This window comes from Melospiza georgiana, chromosome 8 (assembly GCF_028018845.1).
Source record: "Melospiza georgiana isolate bMelGeo1 chromosome 8, bMelGeo1.pri, whole genome shotgun sequence".
NCBI classification, from domain to species: domain Eukaryota; kingdom Metazoa; phylum Chordata; class Aves; order Passeriformes; family Passerellidae; genus Melospiza; species Melospiza georgiana.
In genome coordinates, this window is record NC_080437.1 from 10,443,689 (window position 1) to 10,464,448 (window position 20,760).

At 37.7% G+C, this 20,760-nt stretch overlaps 1 protein-coding gene across 1 annotated transcript in view; it reads right to left on the reverse strand.

Moving 5' to 3' along the window:
- Window positions 1–20,760, reverse strand: part of GRID1 (glutamate ionotropic receptor delta type subunit 1) — a 481,700-nt gene that overhangs the window by 406,200 nt on the left and 54,740 nt on the right. The gene's annotated exons all lie outside the window — the stretch shown is intronic.

Below are 20,760 nucleotides of genomic sequence, written 5' to 3' on the forward strand. Positions count from 1 at the left end.
TTTGTGTATATACATGTCTCTGAATGACAGACATTAAATTTAGGAGGTTGGAAAAGCTGTTTCCTGTGGGTTTGTTGGAAGAACCTTTTGGGAGGAAAAAAAAAAAAAACAAGAAATGAACAAAAATCATAAATGAAGTTGGAAAAGTCATTTAATATCTTTGTCTTGAAAAATATTTTGGTGACTGAGAAGGTTTTTGAGATGCCTAGAAACAGATATTGTTTCTCCTAATGATTAGAGCATTTGCTGGGTCATAGGAAGCTCTGCGACCTCCTCCATTTTCTCAGGGCACATTCACACACACACACAAATCAAACCCACCTTTTGATCTAAATCCCATTTCCAAGGGTGCTGTCTGATTACTGACAGCCAGCATGATCAGGGGTGAGCTTGTCTCTTAAAAACTTCACCAAGGAAAAAGGAAATAAGGGTTTGTACAATCATAATCATCTTGAAAGGGGAATGTGAAATTTTCTGCAGAATCTTACATTTTCTCTAAAAATATTTTTAGACTTAGCACATTCTAGACAAAACCAAGGATATTATTTTAGAGGATGTACCCAAGACATTAACAGTACAACTATACTTACTCTTATTATACTTAGTCTTTCTAAAAGTTTGTTTTCTGACACATTATACCAATTTTAGTTCTTTTGTTGTTGTTTTTTCTTTGCCAACACTCCTGCAGAAGGAAGGAAGTAAAATATCATAATAACTGCAAATAAAGCGTAGAGTTCAGTGCAAATTACCAGATTCAGTAAAACGCAGATGCAATCCAAAGAAAGATAAAGAGTTGGGATTACATCTGCTGTGATTTGCCAGATGAATTTATAGTAACCACTGATAAAAGAAAAAGAGTTGTTGGGGAAAGGAATAGATTTAAATCAAAGCCACAAAGTAGGTCAGTTACGACTTTAGGTATGAAAGTATGGGAAATGACAGGAGCTGCAGCACTGTGCTCCCAGAGCAGGCTCTGTCCATGTGAGCCAGGGCTCTCTGCAGGGGCAGTGCTGGTCACTGCCCCCAGGGACAGCGTGGAGCTGGGGCAGCACCGCCACCCTGGCTGCTCTCAGAGCTCACCTCTGCCAGCACAGCACACACACAGAGCCTTGGCTCTTCCTATCTGGAGAAGAAATATACACCACAGCACCTTAAAACCCATATTTTATTGGACACACAACATTTGTTTCTTCTTTATTAAGGAAAAAAAAAAAAGGTAAAAAAGGCAATGTCCATGGAATGGAATGAGGAACAGATGAAGAGCAACAACCCATGAAACTGCTGGTAGCTGGCAAACAGAAAGGAGACCTTCACTGCTATAAACAAAATACATGAATACATGTTTTTTTAGGAAGATTTCACCATTGAACGAGAAAGTCTGCTTTTTTACCATCAACATAGGAATATTGCACCCCTGAGTAACCCTGAAGAAATGTGGAATTGTCTCTATTAAAAAAAAAAAGCTGTTGTTACTTTGAGTTTTTAAAGCATTGAGACTACTTGCATTTTTCTCGTGTGCATACAGTGCTTTGTTTTGTAAGATACCAATGACACACTTGAGAGAAAGGGGAAAAAAAACAAGGTATTGTTATGAAACAATAAAATATGCTTTTAAAAAACACACATACAAAAACCAAGTAACAATGCCACATGCACAAGAATATTTCTGATCAAGTTACACTAAACCTTTTTCAAGGAGGCCTGGATAAATGACGTCCAAATATTTTTGTTTATGTTCAAACAGCATGAATATACTGTCCACATTCTAAAGGCAGATTATTTGTTAGATGCATTTGATAAATTTAAAGAGCTGAATGTAACTCAAATAGTATTTAAAGGTACTTTAATGACCTTACTGTGAGTTGCATATTGCTCTACAAATAGTGCCTTTGACAAGTTAGGCTGTGCTTCCATCACTCAGACATTTATCCTTTACCTGAAGACACACAGAAAAATGCATATGGAAATAGAAATGTCATATGGAGGGCAGACATATGACCATCTGGAGGTAAATTGGGGCTACCTGGTCATAATCCTTATAACAAAAACATATCCTCTAAGACACTGTCAAAACAATAACACTTTGTAAATGTACAGGGACTGCAGCAATGCAAATTGTATTTGGCAGGGTTGCCTCAAGGTTTGTTCACCAACACTGCTGAGCTTCTGAACCAGCCTTGACAGAACCCTGAAGTTTCAGCCACAGTAAGGGGCATTGGAATGAAAAACAGAAGCGTAAGTCAGTTGTGAAAAGCTGCTCTGGAAACACGCCTGCCTGATACACTGGTGCTCAGAAAACAAACCAGGCAAACAAGGGGAGGAGGAGAGGCAAGTGACCAAAACTAAAAACTCTTTGCTGGGAAGTTACTTTAACTGAATCAGAACCTTTTACAGGAAAATAGCAGTAACAACAAAACTCACCTATCAGTGCCCACCTATCTCACTGGGCTGGTGCATACAAACCACCTCTGCAAAATCTGACAGCATTCTCCAGAACCTTGACATCCCCTAAATCAATAGGGCAGAGGAAGAAGGAAAGATTTATTGCTTGTATACCCCATTTTCTGCCCCATATATACCGGTTTAAATTTTACAGAGAAAAAGATTTTATCAAGGAAGAGAGAGCAGAACTTAATCCCTGATTAGCTTCAAATCTGTGTTTCCAAAAACTCACAAAACTCCAAATATTCTTTTTGCATTAATACAGGTTTTCAGACTCAGCTTCTAAATAATGAATACATTGTTAGAATGATTACTATCTGTGGCTTTATAAATTTACTACTTTTAGAAAAAGCCCTGAAAGATCACTAAATACTTGATCCATTCTTGCATAATTCTGTAACTTCTGCAATATCCAATAAGGCCTCATTAAACCCAAGTCCTCAGTGAAATAAAAAATAATAACTTGAAAAGAAATTAAGGTCCTTAAGGTTATATGGTATGCTAAGGGAGACATTCACTTATACACCCACACTTCCTAGGAGAATCAAATTCAAATTCCCACTTTTCTTATTTGGAAGTAGAACATAAATGTAAGAAACAACTGAGCGTAATAAGCTTAGAGAAATAAGCAAACAACCTGAACCATCTGAATCCAGGAATTGAGTCTATTTCTACAGCCACATTTCATTAAACTTACAAGTAACAGAAATTCCGGCTGTAATGAGCTCTTTGGGTAACAAGGAAGGCTCAATTGTTTTGGTTTTTTGGAGAGGAGAATGTTTGCTTTCCCTCATTACACTAACTTGATTTTGTTCGTAGGTATTTTTACCTTACTGAAGTTCCTTGGAAAAACCATTTGAAATATAGTGTCTTTCCATCAACTTCAATACTGTTTAGAATAATCTGTTTGCAAGAACTGTGATAGCATACAAATACTCCACGGAGAACAAGAGGTAACCTTGTTGTGCTTTATAGTCAGCACAAAGCATACATTTATTAAATCTCTGTGACCATGATAGATTTCAACCCCAGCATCCTGCCTTTGCCTCATGAATGAATCTCCATCTAAAGTCCCTGAGGTCTGTAGTCACCTTAACAGCTCCAGCTGGCAATACTTACTTTAAAGATTTCAAAAGAAAATTCTCCTTTTTCTCTTTGAGCCAATATATTTTACATATCCAAACTTTACTTCACAGCAGATATGCCCATGACTACAAGCAACCCTAAATTATCACTTCAGTCGTTGCCTTCACAAATCAAGAAAGCAATAACAGCATTTGTAACAGTAGAGATTTAGACATGAAAAAGTATCTTTTGACAAGATCCAAGATTAAAATTCATGTGCAAATAAAAAATGTAATTCCTGAATTTTAAAACTCATAATGCATTGTTCATTAAAGCTTGAAGTTCACCTAATTCTCACAATCCTCACATCTAAACCTTGATACATAAGTCTGGTTTGAAAACCTGAGCCCTCTACTAGAATGACCACCAAGAAAGAAATAGTAACAGTGTTAGATTCATGAAATTACACTTTTAAGACTTGTATTAGGTGTTGCTATGTCAGAGAGCTGTCCTCACAGGTAGGAAGAGAAGGGAAAGGTCACATTCCATCTTCTAATTTATTAGCACTATACAAATAAATATTTGAAAAGAGTATGAATATTAGATTGTCTAAGCAGCACTGGTGCCTTGGGTTTTTTACTACTGAATATATTAGGTCTGAACTTTCAAAATCATTTGAAGAAAGGAGGTGAAATCACAAATGTCCTGGGAATATACAAAGGCAGAGTAGAGAAAATTAGACAGCAAGGGACCTTAAAGCATAAGAAAATCCTTCATTTTTGGCAGTTGATGTGTATTGCATGCATTAATATGCAACAGTCTCCAGAAACACTAGCTGATGTTACAATCACCTCATTTTAAGTACTGTTTATAGTAGGGAACAGTCCTGGCTCAGACAACTCAGTGTCTCAATAGGCACAACAAATTATCTCCATTTATAGAACTGCATGTCACCCAGAGTCAGAAATAGCACTGCATTAGCACCGAGCTCCTAAAAGCAAGAGGAGAGTCACAGCTTGTGTTAACCACATGGTGTATATATTAAATGGCTCACAATAATTAGTGGTTAGGATTTCTTTTAAATAAATAAAATAAAAAATGCACCATATAATGTGAATAAATTTCAATAAATCAAACACACCATAGAATGTGGTCAGTTCTACAAGTTTATTGCATGCTGACCTGGTTTATTGGCACATGGCTTTTCAGAACAGCACGTCAGTACTGTTCAGAATACAGCAGAACAGGTGTATCCATGGATAGAACAAGGACTGGTATCTCCCCCAGGCTTTAAGAGGAATAGCTTTACTTTTTCTGGCATGTGAACTCAGTTGTCCACTTTCAAATAAAGGTGGTTTCTTTAGTTCAATTTTTGAGGCAGGAGAAGGGTACAAGTAGAAGAGAAAGACAAGAAAAGAAGACTAAGTAATTTTAGAACAGGAACTGGCCTTCTCAAGCCTTCAGCCTGTGTGTCTTATCTGTATTCTGTACTACATTTTATGACCTGAATTATAAACCCTTAGTATTCACATGTGCACAGCATTTACTTCAAGCTAAACTATTTCTTTAAAACAAGATAATTAAAATTAGTTGCGGTGGGCATGAAATGCCTAAGAAATCTTTCTAAAAATGTTCCCAGAGTTTGCCCTTGGATACAAACTCATGACTCCACTAAAGCACCCTGACTACGCAAAGAATTAAAACGCTTTTGTAACTTTCTGACAGCAGAGGCTATTGAATTAAAATGACTCATTATTAGCATTTACCCTTTTGAAGTTATTTCTAATTTGTTTTGAGTACTCCAAGGGAAAGCATGTTCAACTAGCCAGAGATGAGGCTTTCAATAAACTACATGGCTTCTAAAGCAAACTAGCAGTTTGGTAACAACTAGTATCAACTGCATGGACTCATTCAGTATCTGAGTGAGATGCTGAGGGATTTTCATTCCCTGGGGAACAAATCCAGCCTCTGAAACAACTGAATGGCCTTTCACAATCCCATAGCCTGATGTGACACCCCACAGTTTCTGCTGTAGCCTTGGTCTCATGCAGAATAGCTGCCAGCACTGAACACAAGCCTGAGACATGTGAGCAAAACTTGGAGGAGGTTACACAGAGCATCATGTGAAATGTGCCCAGCAACTGAGCCAATGGTGATGATTCCTCAGCAAAAAATGCAATGATGGATTTTTGTAGAAAAGCGAGTGGCTACCAGACTACCTAATGGTCCGAGGGTCACAAACTTTTCTTCAAGGATGCATCATAATGAAGGTGTGTAACAAGACACACAACAAGACAGAAATCCAACCACAGCCTTGGAGGCTTTCAGAAATCGCAGAACAAGCTTTGATAGCCCCAACATGATGAAAATATACCATGGTCTCTTTCAGTACCTGTCATCAGCAATGGCTCAAGTGGCCCACTTTGAACCAGGGGGAATTTGGACACTAGCATTATAGAAAGTAAGCTCAGACATGGACTTCTTTTGAAACAGCTCAATTACTTTCCTATGGTGCTGAATTCCTGACATAAAGGAAAAAATACTGTTCCACTGTAATTGTTTAAGGATAACCATCAGCAAAGCACAGTTATTGGGAGAAAGACCTTTGCTTTCAAATAGTGAAGTCAGCAACACAACGTTTAGAGAAAATATTTTGATCATGTAATGTCTCGTCTTAAAAAGCTATTTATATAGCTTACATCTGAACACATTTTCTTACATAAAGAACAACATGTCAGAGCCCACTGCCTTAGAACTATCACTACAGCACAATGTTTCGTTCCAAACCCTTTAAAACTCTTGAAGCACATAGCACCAATTACAATTACTTCTCCTCTGCAAAACTCTCTGTGATTAGGCACACATTGTAGTGCACATTGGATCTCAAACAGACTGTTTCAGGTCTCGTGACATGGAGAGAGTGGGGAAGAGCACATAATCTACTTCCTTACATCAATGGTCCCCAAATGGATGTCTCTGGTGATCACAAACACAAATGGATCTGAGCAAGAACAGTGATGGCATATGCCTGTGGGACTTGGGACCACAAAACTCCTCACCAGTAATACATCTGCCTAGCACCATACTTAGGAATTCTTCCTCAATGAAAGAAAAAAGAGATGGAGATACTCAAGCACGAGCCCAAATATTCATGAGGTCCTAAAACTACCCCAAATATTCCTGAATGGTCAATAATATTGCAGACTGCTAACAGGTTTAAATAATCAATACAGGCACCTGTCACTAGTTCATTAACCAGAAGGAATCAGTGAGAACATGAGATCTTAAATAGCATTTCACATACGGAGGGAGGCCTTAGCCAGTCTGAAAAGGGTAAAGGAATTCTGAGGACTCCAGAGAACATCAGATGAGAATTGCCTTGGAGTTGTCAAAAAACTCAGCAATGAACATTTTTGATAGGGCAGCATATGTTTAAGTGTAACAAGAGCTGATTTTGAGCTTTCAAATATTACTCATGTGAAGGTAAATTTCACTCTATTTTCCTGGGAGATTGTTTCCATCAATAAGAACTGATGCACCCTCCTCCAATGCCTTGAATAGCCCAACAGAGCTATGTGCAAATATGTAGCCCCACCTCCAGAGCTCAGCAAGAGACTTTAATTTATTAAATTAGTAAAGATATTTAAAAAATAAACATGGTATGTGTAAATCTAAAATGCAAAAAAGTGAGAAAGAAAAATTTCATGGACAGTATTTACAATTACAATGAATATTGATTATAGAAATCATAAGCTATGAAATAATTTAGTAAAATATTCTGCAAGCTCATTTTTCATTTCTTAAGTTAATCAGAACTTAATAATACTAAATTAAGTGAAAATTCACAGTAAATATCTACACATATAATTTTATAACCTTCCACATTCCTGAGATAATGAAAAAATGACAATTTAGCTTTATGACAAACAGTCTTGCAATAGTCATTGATGAACACCTTCTAAGAAGCTCTTTGAAAGTATTAGTGTTTATAAATTGAATGGATATACCTTATGGGGTTTACAGCATGTAGAAAAGAAAGTTCATTATTTTGGGACTCCTGCTAGTATTCTAAGTAATGACAAAAATATTATATAAATTTTAAAAGCAGGAAAAATATTGAGTTCAGAATATGAAATAAAGGTAATCTATATTGTCATTATAGTTAAAAGAATAGAACAAGTACCAATGAAAAGTTTCAGCTGAGATTACAATGAGACTGAAATTCATGACTAGCAGGTGGTCATAAAGTAGGATCATGCAATATATCATATATGCTAGGATAAAAAGAACATAAAATATGCATAATTTTACAGCCATAACTCAATAAATTCTCTCCTACAGTTTGGCTTTTTAGTAAAAGGTCTTGTTCAGGAAGAATCCTGACTCTGATCTTAGTTGCACATTTACATAAATATCTTCATAGTGAGGGGAACTTTTCTTATTTCTGTTAAAAATTAATGAAAGACATTGATGAAAAAAACTCAAAATATGCCAAGAAATAAGCAGTAGGGAGAAAAACATTGGTATAATAAAAGAACTTGTTTTAGATCTTGTCACTTAAGATTTTATATGGCTGGATAAAAAAAAGCTTAGAGAGAGTGTAAGGAGCACTGGGAAGAAACAAAGCAGTTCTGAGCTTGACAAGCACTATGATAGTAGCAAATGTCAATGGAATTTGGAATAAACCATCCATCTGGGAATAGTTTTGTATTGGTGACTTCATCAGCTGGTTGTTCCCTACTGGTGAGAGTTGGTGCTGTTCAGATATTTGAGTCCTGAGTTAATACTGAGGGAAGAGCTGTAATGTCATTGGCAGTCCAGAGCAAGGCAGGAATTTCCACTTGGAGCCCTCCTCCTGCCAGGCCCATTTAAGTTACATTAGCACCTCTTGGGCACCCAGGCTCTGTACAAGAGACAAGAACTGTGCCTTAGCTGAATAACTCCTGCCTGCTTTCAGTAGATTCTTCAGATACACATTTGACCGAGCAGATACTGAAAAACTGAGAGACTTCTTTTAGGACAACATTGCAAAGACAGTGTATTTGAACAACAAAACTGAACACATTTTATTCTGCTTTGCACTTTAAATACCTCTCAACATGGGGAAATAAAAAGGTGCTTTGATTTTGTAGAGCATTGTAAAAGTGTTTTTTAAAAAAGCTCAGTTTTCTGTCAATGTGAGAAAGTCTTGCCAAAGACCTTTCTTCCCTCCACATCCTAGATTTTCTTCCTTGATAATGTCAAGGACTGCTCCCTCATATGAATAAGTGCCATTGCACTGGCTGATAGGTCTTACAGTGTGAAAGCTTTGGAACTTAGGACAGCAAAGATCACCCTCAAACAGAGATTGTGCTCTCTTGTGAAGAGAGGAGGCAATAAAATCCTTTGCTAAGAAAGACAACTGGAAATTCAGCTCAGTGCAATTTGATTGGAAGGAGAAGCACTTTATCTTTCTGTAAAAATTACTGGCTTAGCTGAACTGTGTTTAGTTCAGATGTTAAGAGCATTGCATTAATCCTCTGAACAATTTAAAAGCCCTAAACCCTCAAGTACTGACTTCTAAGAAAGCTACCAACAATACTGATAAATAACAATATATATACATGAAGGACACTGGCTGTATTTTTGACTTCAAATTTTAGCTCAGACCTGGTTGATACTTTTTAATCTCAGTCTTATACACATAAAACACCATTTTCCTTTCCTTCCAAAGAGTGAGGTTTGATTTCTTTAAGACAGGAATGAAACACAATCTCTGGGTCCTTGAGCCCTGCAGCACAGCCAGTGCGATTCATTCCAGCAATCATTATTTTACACAGCTTGCCAGGCAATTTTTCTGACTATGCCTGACCTGGGGAACTGTGCTGGGACAAGGAAAAATTGGCAGGGAATACTTTGCCTCAAGATCAGGTTCTATGTTACATGTCTACATATGTAACTTGCTGCAGCGTCATTTCCCCATCAGTACAATCGATGTCTCTCACAAAAAAAAAAATAGGAAAAAATATTCCTTCAATATATAAGTAATCATATAGATGTTTCCAATAAATGTTAATTCACCATTACCTATTCAGTCTTTATTAAGAATTCTGAAAAGCAAACATTTTGTCTGTTAAGTGCTGGTCCTTAGAAAGACGTAGTTCTCTTTGTTTCCTCGTCCAAATACTGAAACTAATTTTTCCCTAAATAGTAGTTACTATTTTAAAACATCTAATCACTATCTAAAAACAAGAAAACAAAGCATCACTTTATTCATAAAGAAAATTATCATCCAAACTCTTCAGGGACTCCAAAAAAGAAGACAAAGAAACTTACTAAGAATAAATTAAAGAAGAAACAAACAACTCCATCAAATTGGCAGCGTGTCCAAACTCACAGCATGTTATTAAATTAAATCAGTGACATTTAAATGAGTGCACCTGTATGCATACAAAAATGATTTCCTAGTTAATTAGCTCTGCAGCTATGGATGCCCTAATAGGTCAAAAGTACATTAATTATACCTAAATGAACAGAAATAATTTACAGGTGGCCACAAACCAGTAAATATATCTTAACACTTCAGATTCTTGCACTAGGAGATAAGGTCACATATTCACTTATCATATTTTCCAGGTGTAGAAAACTCTCATTGGAGGCAAGATGTCATATTATTGTTGAGTGCAATTATCCAGATGGCACAGGACAGACACCTCAGATGGGATTGTCCTGGACAGAGGGAGCTGCACACTTGAGGAAATGGGTACAGCCATGTGCTTTGGACTGCAGCACACTGAGAAAGGCAGAGAGGGGTCAAAGAGCCCAGAGCTGGAAGCGGATGGGAGAGAGCAGCAATGGCTCTGAGAAGGAATCTGAGAGTCTGATAAACACAGAGAGCTGCAGACATGGTGATAAAACCCTCAATTACTGAAAAAAAACCAAACCCACACTTAGCAGAAAGGATGCTAAATGTTAATCAAGCATCTGTACAGCCTTGCTCTTGCATTGTAAAAGGATCTCTTCAGAGCACGAGCATCTATTTGATCAAAATATATTATCTGAGTTCTATATTTAGAAAGTAGAATAACATGTTAAAAACTATTGGATGTTCTAAACTTGATCAAGACTGAAATTCCATTTTAATTTGAATTTAAAGGAGGGAATTCATGTTCAAATAAAATATCTATTTATTCATTCTCCAAAACAAACTTCATTTTTCAACTTTTATTAACTGAAGAAGCAATAAACTGGAATAGGAACTTTCCCTGAAAGTTCCTGTAAAAAGTGCTGTATATTATTTCTATATTGATTTGGTTTTATAAAGAGATGGTGGCAACAAAAGAGATGGTGGACTTAGAGCATCCATGCACCAAAATGAGGAGTTGGAAGTGAAAGACCCTGATATCCTGACCACCTCTGTACTTCCAGGAGGCTTAGAACAAAAAAACACCTGGAGCCAGGATTGATAATTCTTAAGTAGAAATACAGCTTAGAAAAGAGTCAGGCTTGCTTTGCTCAGTTTGTCTCTACCTTCCAAAAACTGTTTTATCTCTCTACTGCAACAGATGACCTACATGAAACTGCAGAAATTACCCACTTCATCTTCAGGAGAAAGCTAAAAAGGATGAACAGCAGAACAGCTGAAGAACTGGAGAGTCTTTCTCAATAGTGATAACTATGCAACAACAAAGAGATCTTACAGCAATTATTTTTGCACTAATATTTTGTTGATTCATTTTTTTTAGTAGATAAAGCACATGCAATTTATTTAAAATCAGGTGTGTTATAAAGTCAACACTAGGACTGTTCAACTACTGTGAGTGGTGTTCTTCAATAGCTTTGAAGGAATCAAGGAATTCATTCAGAATTTGACATTTTAATCATTCCTTTCACACTGCAAACTCATCTGCTTCTGTTGCTTTACTAAGATTTTTCTCTCTGGGACCTTCTGTGTATCAACCCTATCAATGAAGGTCGAGCGTGACAAAAGGAATCTAATGTTTCAAAATATTAGTTTGGTTGGGATTATCATAATATGGATTGCATCTTATATTACATTGTCTCAAGGTTGACTGCATGGTTTATTCCTTCAGAATAAATAAATCAAAATTAGAACAAAGGAATTCCAAACTCTCACCATCAAGCCACATATTAATCAGACCAAATAAAGAAATTTAATTGATCAACCTAAAAACAGTGATTTCAAGGCAATGCATGTAACTGGAGTTTATGCAAACTATTTGGCTTTCCAGTGAAAAACAGCACTAGTCAGTCAAAAGATTAATAAAATAGTCAAGCTAACAGCATTAATGAAAAACTTGCATAACATATTGTTGATAATCCAATGCCTAAGAGCTTTTCTTTAAAAAATGGAAAATAGCCACTACAACCATTAGATTTTAATGAAGATTGTTAGCCTTGACAGAACAAGCCCTTTATTCTACTTCTCCTTTCTCTGTGCATTTTCAGAAAGAAGTAACGCTGAAGTACAACCACCTGCATATGAACTGATGTTGCAAAATAACTAAGCAGTAGTTTTGTGACCTTCAAAACTCTTGTCTCTCAGGCCAGTGAGAAAATCATAACAGCAGAGTATTTAATAGGTTCAGTTTTGTTAGCTGAATGTAAGGTCCTGCTTTAGAGCAGAAGAATTAGGCAGTGTCTATACTTAACTGTGGACAGTCCAAGGTCACTGGCACCTCAAAGTGCTGTCACCTTACACTGACATGTAAAGACTGGCAAGCACATCCCTACTCTGATTCTCAGCCAGTTCTGAGATGAAGATAAGCTATTTAATTACTGCAATTTTAGGACAAGAAATGAGGACACCTATCATAACCATTAAAAAAACCCTCGGATAATTGTATTCTAACTCATTCCTTATAATGAAAATGCTGAAAGACAATGGAATTGCCTTGCAAATGGGGAAACTGCACTAAAACTAAGTGGCAACCACTGGAGTTCTCCCTATGTGCTATGAGGTTTTTAATACTGTAAAGTAAGTGTCATAACTATTTTCTTTACAACCCATAAAAGAGCGCCTCAGAGAGGGGTTGAAGAACTGGAACAACACAAGTCCAAGTAATGATGCACAATCATTAGACTCCTCTCCAGCACAAAGGCTGTTCCTAAAGGGCTCCCATCTCAGAGCAGAACTGACCCAGCACAGCAGCACTGGGCAAAGCTACTGTGCATAATGACCAAGACAGAGAGCAAGACAGCCAGAAACTACAACCTGAATACCAATAGTCTGTCAAGGGCACATCACCTGCTACATTTGCCTGAGCATTTATTGATTGGCTGGAACGAAACGTCTCATTTTTTTGATAAACAGTGATTCTGCAGTTGTAGCAGATACCACACAACACAATTCTATCAAAACCAGCTTTTAGTAATGCATCCCTTATGAGTGGGCAACACAAGCAGTCCTGCCTGTCTTCACAGCTGTCATCCCCAGATCATTATTTTCCAGGTTACAGAAGTACACAATACTACAAAGAGCAATCAGTCAACATAAAAATTTTCATGTCATGCCATGGAGAGCTTTCACATTAACTGCAAAGACAGGCAGTATATCATGACACAAAATGTCTTTGTTACCTTTTTCCAATGGCACAGTTCAAAACTTAAGGCTACTCAACATGGCAGGAGAGGTATATAGAGAGAAAACTGAAAGCATATTTCACAATTTTTTACAGGACTCTCATGTTTTCTTCAAATGCAGCTTTAAATACAGTGTTAAACGAATCCTTGTAATTTAAGCCAAAGGCAAGCAGCTGAGAAGGGGGAAAGAAGTGGGCTATCCTTGCTACTGTTTAGCTCTTCAGGTATTTTATAAAAAAATACTTTTATTCTTTTTGGAGACAATTACTGCCAAGCAGGATTTCAAGTGCACAAGGAAAATAAAAGGAATCAATTTTGCGGCTTCACTACAATGCTTTTCAAATCAGTAGTTATAGACATGTTTATTCAATATTCTACTCTGATGTCTGAGGTTTTGTGCCCCAAACACATCTTTGAGAACTTCTGACTACAAAGAAACTTAGGAGAAGATGGAAGGAGTAATCACCTCTGAAAAGAAGTCTTCTCTAAAGGACCATAAAGTAAGCTACCACACAATCCCTGTATGGGTCATAAATATTAAATTACTTTTCGGAGCATAAAAATGTTCTTTGGCTTCACCAAAATCAGCCCACCAGAACGCAACTTACCCAGCTGTAATGCAGCAGTACTACTGAAACGTCCTTCTAACTAATAAAGCAGCAAACAGGCCTTTTGGCTGATGTCTGTGACCATAAGTTCACCTCCCACACATTTTTTCTATCCACTGGAGCTCCAACCCAGAGATCAACATAATTTGGTTGCCATCCACTTGGCTTTATCAGCAAATAAAACCAAAATATATTTTCTCCAATACATTTTCAGTCATCTACTTTCAAAAAGAATACCATGACAGAGAGGCACCCCTTGCCAAAATGCTGCTGTGTGGTTATTAAGCTGTGAGAGGCCATTCAGTGTCACAAGAAGCCAGCACATTCAGCAGCACTACAATCCTTGCTGGTCTTGAGTATTCCCACTATCACCTACAAGCTCACAGGTATTTTAGCACTGTAACATCACTGGGAAGTCTCCCTACAGTGCATAAACAAAGTGCATTTTGCTGGGAAAGGCTTAAAATATTTGGGTTTGTGTCAAACCTCTCAACTTTGAGGATGGTTATATGGGTTTAGAGCACAATGCCATGATTCTGTCGCTGTCACACAGCTGTTCCAACAGAGAGCAGAGCTGTTGGGGATGCTGGCACTTCAGCATAGCAGTGGCACAGACCCTACTGCCCACACAGGATGAGACAGGAGGCAATGACTGCAGCAAGCCACCACGACTCTGACCAAGGGGACACAAAGGAGAGCTGCAAAGACAAGTACTCACCTTCTTCCAGGATCTGGGAGACAGCCTGTTCCCTTATGTTTCATCAGGAATTTAATGGCAAGGAGATGCCTAAACCTATATAAGCACATGTGATGTTCTGCTATAAAACTGACTTATGTATTGCCAATGTGGAACTGCAGTTTAGTGCAAGAGTCCCCAGTAAAACAGAGAGAGTGGATCTTATCCTCTCCACTCCTCTGTAGAAACAACGAGCCTCATTCCAGTGCTTTACAGAGGGGTTTGCCCTTCCCTTGACACCTGCAGGCAATCCTCATTAATGGAAGTGTGAGTTTAATCTGAGCACAAAGGGGAAACCAGCCCCATGTAGGCATCACATTGCATTTGCTTGAGGGACTAAATACTAATTGCTACCTTTCAGTAACATCCACTCCTTCCTAGCAATTTGTGTCACCTGGTACATCTCCAAAGGAAAGCACTGGTAAATGGAGCTCTGCTCAGAGTTTGAGGAATGTTCTGACCTGCTCAGGAGTACCCAGTCTCATATGCAGCTCACCTGGAGTGCCTTCCCTGGCAGCCTTAGGTAGCTCTAGAGCACCTTGTTACATTGATTTGGAATTCATTACTGCAGAACAAAAACTCACAACATTAAGATGCTGGCCCAGCCCACATACTTTCCAAAGAGCCTCTGAACAAGTTCAGAAAAACAAACCAGCAAAAAAAAATCCCAAATTTGGTAAATCTCAGTGCTGAAGGTGTAAAGGGATTATCTCATCTGAAATATGGTATAGAAACTTGAAACATAACAAAATATATTTCAGCCATGGGGTATAAACTGAAAACTCCATTTCTATGTTGCATCAAAGGCAAATGCATGAACTTAAATTTTGAGGTCATATCCAAGAGAATTACTCATCTAATTTGCAGACTGACCAATAAATAAATAAAATTGCTAAGTCTGAAAAATTTCTTTCACATGGATAAAAAAGGAGGAAACTAACATCAAAATTAGAAAAATAAATCCTTAATATTTCATTACGAACTAACATAACACTTGATTACCACACTCCTGAATAAAAAAAATTAAAAAGCAAATAAAGAAACAAAAAAAAAAACTTAAATCAAAAAACATCCACAACTAAGGACACATCAGAGAGTGCATTAACAAAGATTTTATTTTCTACATTGCAAATCTAACTTGGAAATAAAACAACCTACAGCCTTTGCAAAGCATAGACGTCAACACAGTCTCTGGACGGCCACGTCATCAAAAGATGCTGCCAAGAACAAATTGTATGTCATATGCAAACAGTGATCTTGTCCCAGAAAACTATCCCAGTACAAGGACAAATGCAAAGATTTCAACAGATATCCCAAAAATACCCAGTCAACAACAAAAACCTGCAGGTAGACAAGTCACAGAGCAAAAATAGGATCGTTGGAGCAAAGAGCACAATGAAGGAAAAAGTGATACAACAAAACTCTGTATAAAAGGGTACAAAAGAAGAGAAATTTACTTCTCTCATGCTCTCAAACATAATAATTTATTAAAGAAAGTAAAAATAAAAAGGAAAGAGCAGGAACAGAGGCTCCCTTTACAGGGACCTTTTACTACCTGTTCCACACCAAAGGTCCAACAACCTTTACCCCCTGAAGGACAGGCCTCTCCTTCCCTGCTTTGGCACTTCTGTGTGAATGAGCACAGCAACACAGCCCCAAGGAAGGGGCAAAGAGAAGCACAGCTCATGTTCTGCAAATTTAACACTAATTTTCCATCTGAGATTGCCAAGCTCTTAAAACCCAAAGTCTTTATGAAGGAACCAGTTTCTAGTGCCTAAATGGGAAGGTTAATTTTAATAATTTTACTGACAGTTTATTATAAATGCTTTTAAGTGACAACAAAGAATTCTGGTGACTATATTACACTTCTCTTAAAGAATATTAATACTTTTTTTTCAAAATTGATCTTAATTAAACTCTTAGAATTTAAAAAATATTGGGCTTTCTCTTTGTGTTTTTCTGAATTTATTTTAGCTCTATTTATCTGTATTTTTGATGTCTGTTGACACCATGGCAACAAATGTATATGGAAAAAAGTGGACATAAAATTGTCATAAGAGAAATCGCCTAAAGGAAAAAAAGCACAAGAATAGAGAAGGAATTTGAAGTGACAGGAGAAAGGCCTAATAATAATGAATGTAAAAAAATAGGGAATGGTTTGTCACATTTCAACACATGAGTAGTAGATATCATATTTACACACAACTTGTTTCACTAAATTATTTCATGACCTTGGGCAAAGACTGTTTTAATCCTCTGTGGCGTATTTATTCCAGCATCTCTAAAACAGATGTCATTCCTCTGCCTCTGCAAATACAGCTCTCACCTACCTACAAAGAGGAATTACCTAAGATTCTGGCAAGCTAAGCCAGATTTGAGTCAACTTCAGTCACTGTGCCATTCACCATTCCTGGCTACAGGTCTTGTGCTACTGTTTTACTATCAAACTTGCAATATACTATAAAACATTCTGGAGCTCTGTCTTTCTCTCCAAAGAAATTACAAGTTCCATGTCTTAAACACATTCATTCTGTTGGCAGTACTAGTCCAGCATACACAAGTCTCTGATTCTGAGACAACAAAACCATTCACTCCCGTTAAACAGAAAAATGTCCTAGGATAAGAAAGACTGACAGCCAACACTTTCAGAAATCAAAGACAAAAGAGCAAAGCCAACCCTATGCTGAGTTAATAAAAGCCTGTTTGTGTAGTTTTTTCATGTTAAGAGTTCTGTATTTTAAAAGAACATAAAAACTTGGTTGTTGGTAAAATGAAACTAAAAAACAAGGCACTTGATTTTCCTTTAGCCACAGCTCAAACTTTACCTTTTACTCTAAAGAATCATGCCTTGTTTTATCAATTTTTAAAAACAAATTGCCATGAAATTACCATTTCTTCAGTTAGACAAAACCAGTTAGAAAAACAGCTTAACAACAACAACAACAGATTTACCTGCCAAATGGATAATAAGAAGTTAAATGCTTGTTGTATCTCTTGCACTACAATAAAAATTACTTTCTCACCCTTTTAGAATAACCATTTTTGGGTACCCCACAAAACAGGAAAATGCAGTGCTACTGCAGATGGTGAAAACTAAGGTAATGTGACAAGCCAGCAGGCCAGAGGCTATCTGGCTGTGACAGAAGAAGAGAAAGAACCTTTTCTCTTCAACCTAATGCAAAGTACAGCAATTATTATTAATGTTACTATAACACATGAAGAGGTAAATACCTTCTTCAGTGATGTGACAAATGTGGTGATCTAAAATTACAAATGTAATCATGAACTCAATCACACTTCCAACGGTAGTATGACTATTAGAGAATATTGTCATTAGCCTGTTTTATTGGCTGGTGATCCTAAACACAGAAAAGCTATGTGCACGATATCATTTTGCAAATCTGCTAAAATCTATTTGTTTTCATGAAAGAATGCAAAGATAAAAAATAGGAAAAGGATATAAATTCCTTGTAGCTGGATATGACAGAAGGAAAGGCAGAGAGGAAATAAAACTGTCTATCACACACAGCTGACAGTAGTTAGAGAAACAAAATTATATATTCATGTTGCAGGAGGCAGGAAAAAGACACCAAATATCCAAACTCTGCAAATGTAATGTCCCCCAGGTATATTACACATTGCAACACAGGCCCTAAGCAGTCCCAGCTGGGGCAATATGCAGGGCCCATCCCTGGGACACACAACAGCCATGGGCACCCAGGAGCAACCAGGCTCTGCTCTGCTCACCTCACCAACCTCCTCCTCATGCTTTCATTTCCTTCCTTACAGTAACTGAAGGCTTCACCTCTCCATTCTGCTCAGCTCCCTGGAGCTCTCCATTCTGCTCCGCTCATGTGGAGCAGGCAATTTCTCCTGGCATCAGTCATCACTGTCTTGCCATGCTCCTCATTACTTCTCTTCCTAACCTGGGCTCTGCCCACAAACAAGCCCCAGTCTTCAAGTGGCCACACAGCACAGGAGATGCTCCCAGCCTTCCCTGAGGCTCTGTGTTCTCACATTTGGAACAATGTAAGGCAGTCCCTGCCGGGGTGGCTGTCACCGGTGAGTGACACAGCCCCTGCAGGCAGCTGGGACTGCAGCCCCCCAGCACAGCATATGGGCTGCTCCTCAGGGCCCTGTGGCTGTCACTGCTGCTCTCAGGGCACCCCCTCACCTGCCATTGCCACTGCCCTGCCAGGGTATTAGTGAGAAGCACAAGCAAGAAGCACAAGGCAGCAGAGCCCCATGCTGACCTGGAGGTGTCAGAGAAGACACAGCTGACACATCTCCTGCTCTACCTGTCACATCAGCAGGGTTACAGAGCTCATGTAGCTGTGCCTCACCCTGACAGAGATGGCTGAGAGAGCCACATTGGACTCCCAGCCTCCCCTGAGCTCCTCAGTTAACAAGGACAGGGAATGTTACCTTTTACTGCAATCAGAGCCAATTAGCTTCTGTCACAGGGCTCTTACCTCTTGAATAGAAGATTCTGAGATCCCATTGATCTCACAAATACAGCCTTATTGGTTAATTCCCCCCTTTCTTTCCCCTTTTTATTCCTCACCATACTTTCAGTTGCACGTCCTCTAAGAGGTTATACTTCAATTGGTAATTCTGCTCCAACCTGGGAAGTCACCATGCCTGATTTACTGGAAAGGCCAACACAAAACTTCTAATGTGCAATGCATACAATCACTAATCAGCAGTAAGAGTTTGCACAAGGGAACAACATTTAACAGGCATTTGCAAAACTGCTCTTTGTGCCCTAACCATGTATCTGGAGTGAAAAACAGGGCCACAGAGAGGAAAAAGCAGAAATACTATGTGAGAAAAAAGGCGAAAAACATCTATTGCATAAATAATGAATGCTAAGCAGTTACAGTGGAGAACTGCAGTAATGAAGAGGAAGAAAGGAAGTGCAGCTTAACTAGTTCAAATTGTTATCCTTCAGGATTTAACAGTATGTTAATCACAGTATGTTAATGGCAGATAAATATTAAACACATGAAATAGCTAAAAAGCATTTAGTCCTCATGCGATGGTTAATATATATCAAGAATATATTTGGTTTTTAATTGATTTCTTTTGCAAGTTACTATTAAATTCATATTAAATACTTAGTTCTACACAATTATACAGTAAAGTTTAGTGGTCTTTACTCCAGGTATTGTCATTATTAAGAAGTTAACATTGAAAAAAAAGTTAGCACTTTTCTTATGTTTAAAATATTTGTACTTGATTTTTCAGTTTTCTAAAACAGAATTACCTAAGTTCAAATGTTGCTGTCAATCAACCTTCCACATATCCCACTGAGCACAAAAGGAAATATGGGTTCTATGGAAAAATTAGGGTGCAACCATGAAATTTAAAAATTTAACAAAATTACTTGGCACAAGCATCTAAATGCATGTCAACAAACCATAAATCTGGCAGCATTTTAGTTCCAACTGCTGAATTTCACATAAATTGCCATTAAAAATAACATCTACCAAGACAGGAGGTTTTATTCTGGAAAACTGCTTCCTCATTTTCCCAGACAGGATCTCTGACCTGGGCTTTTTCTAGCCTATAGTACCAGTCAACAGGCATTTGCTATCAATTGCAGCTGTTATACCCACTTTGACCATCAAAAATTCACTAGTGTCCTTCCTCATTTGCACGTGAAGCGTAGCCATAACATAACTTTGCACTTATTTCACAAAGAAGTAATTTTTAAGGGTTTCAAGATAATTTCTCCACATTTTCACAGGAAATGGAGAGGAAAAAAAAAAACATTATAAATCAATCATCCACAAGTATCTTACCTTATCAAGTTCTCAGTTGTCATCAGATTTTGCAAGGCCCATTTTGAGACCTCTATTTCTTGCTGGTTTATCCTTGATAACTTCTCAACGTAAAACAATGACCTTTACTTCAGTCAGCAGTCCTTCTGATTCTATCAAACCAATGATTTCTTCTGGCTGCTAGAAGAAAACTAACCTCTATTTTAAGGACTCTGTGCTACAGTGTTTAAAAAAACCAACCAACCAACCAAAACAAACAGAAACCCCCAAAACCTCACAGACTCAGAGTTAGTACTTTCTACCTCTTTTTCTGAACTGAAGTATTCCTTAAGGCTGCTGACAAATTTTTTTACTGGTCCTTTTTTTACTGGTTATATGGCAAACAAGGGCATAAACAGAACAAAAAGCTTTCTGGGTCTTCTTTATAAATAGAGTTTTTTTATTGCTTGGTTGTTGACAACTATTTCCAGCAATAGACCAAAAGATAAACACAGACCCTTGACAGATGAAAGAGGAACAAGTTTATCTGAAGTGTGATACAAAA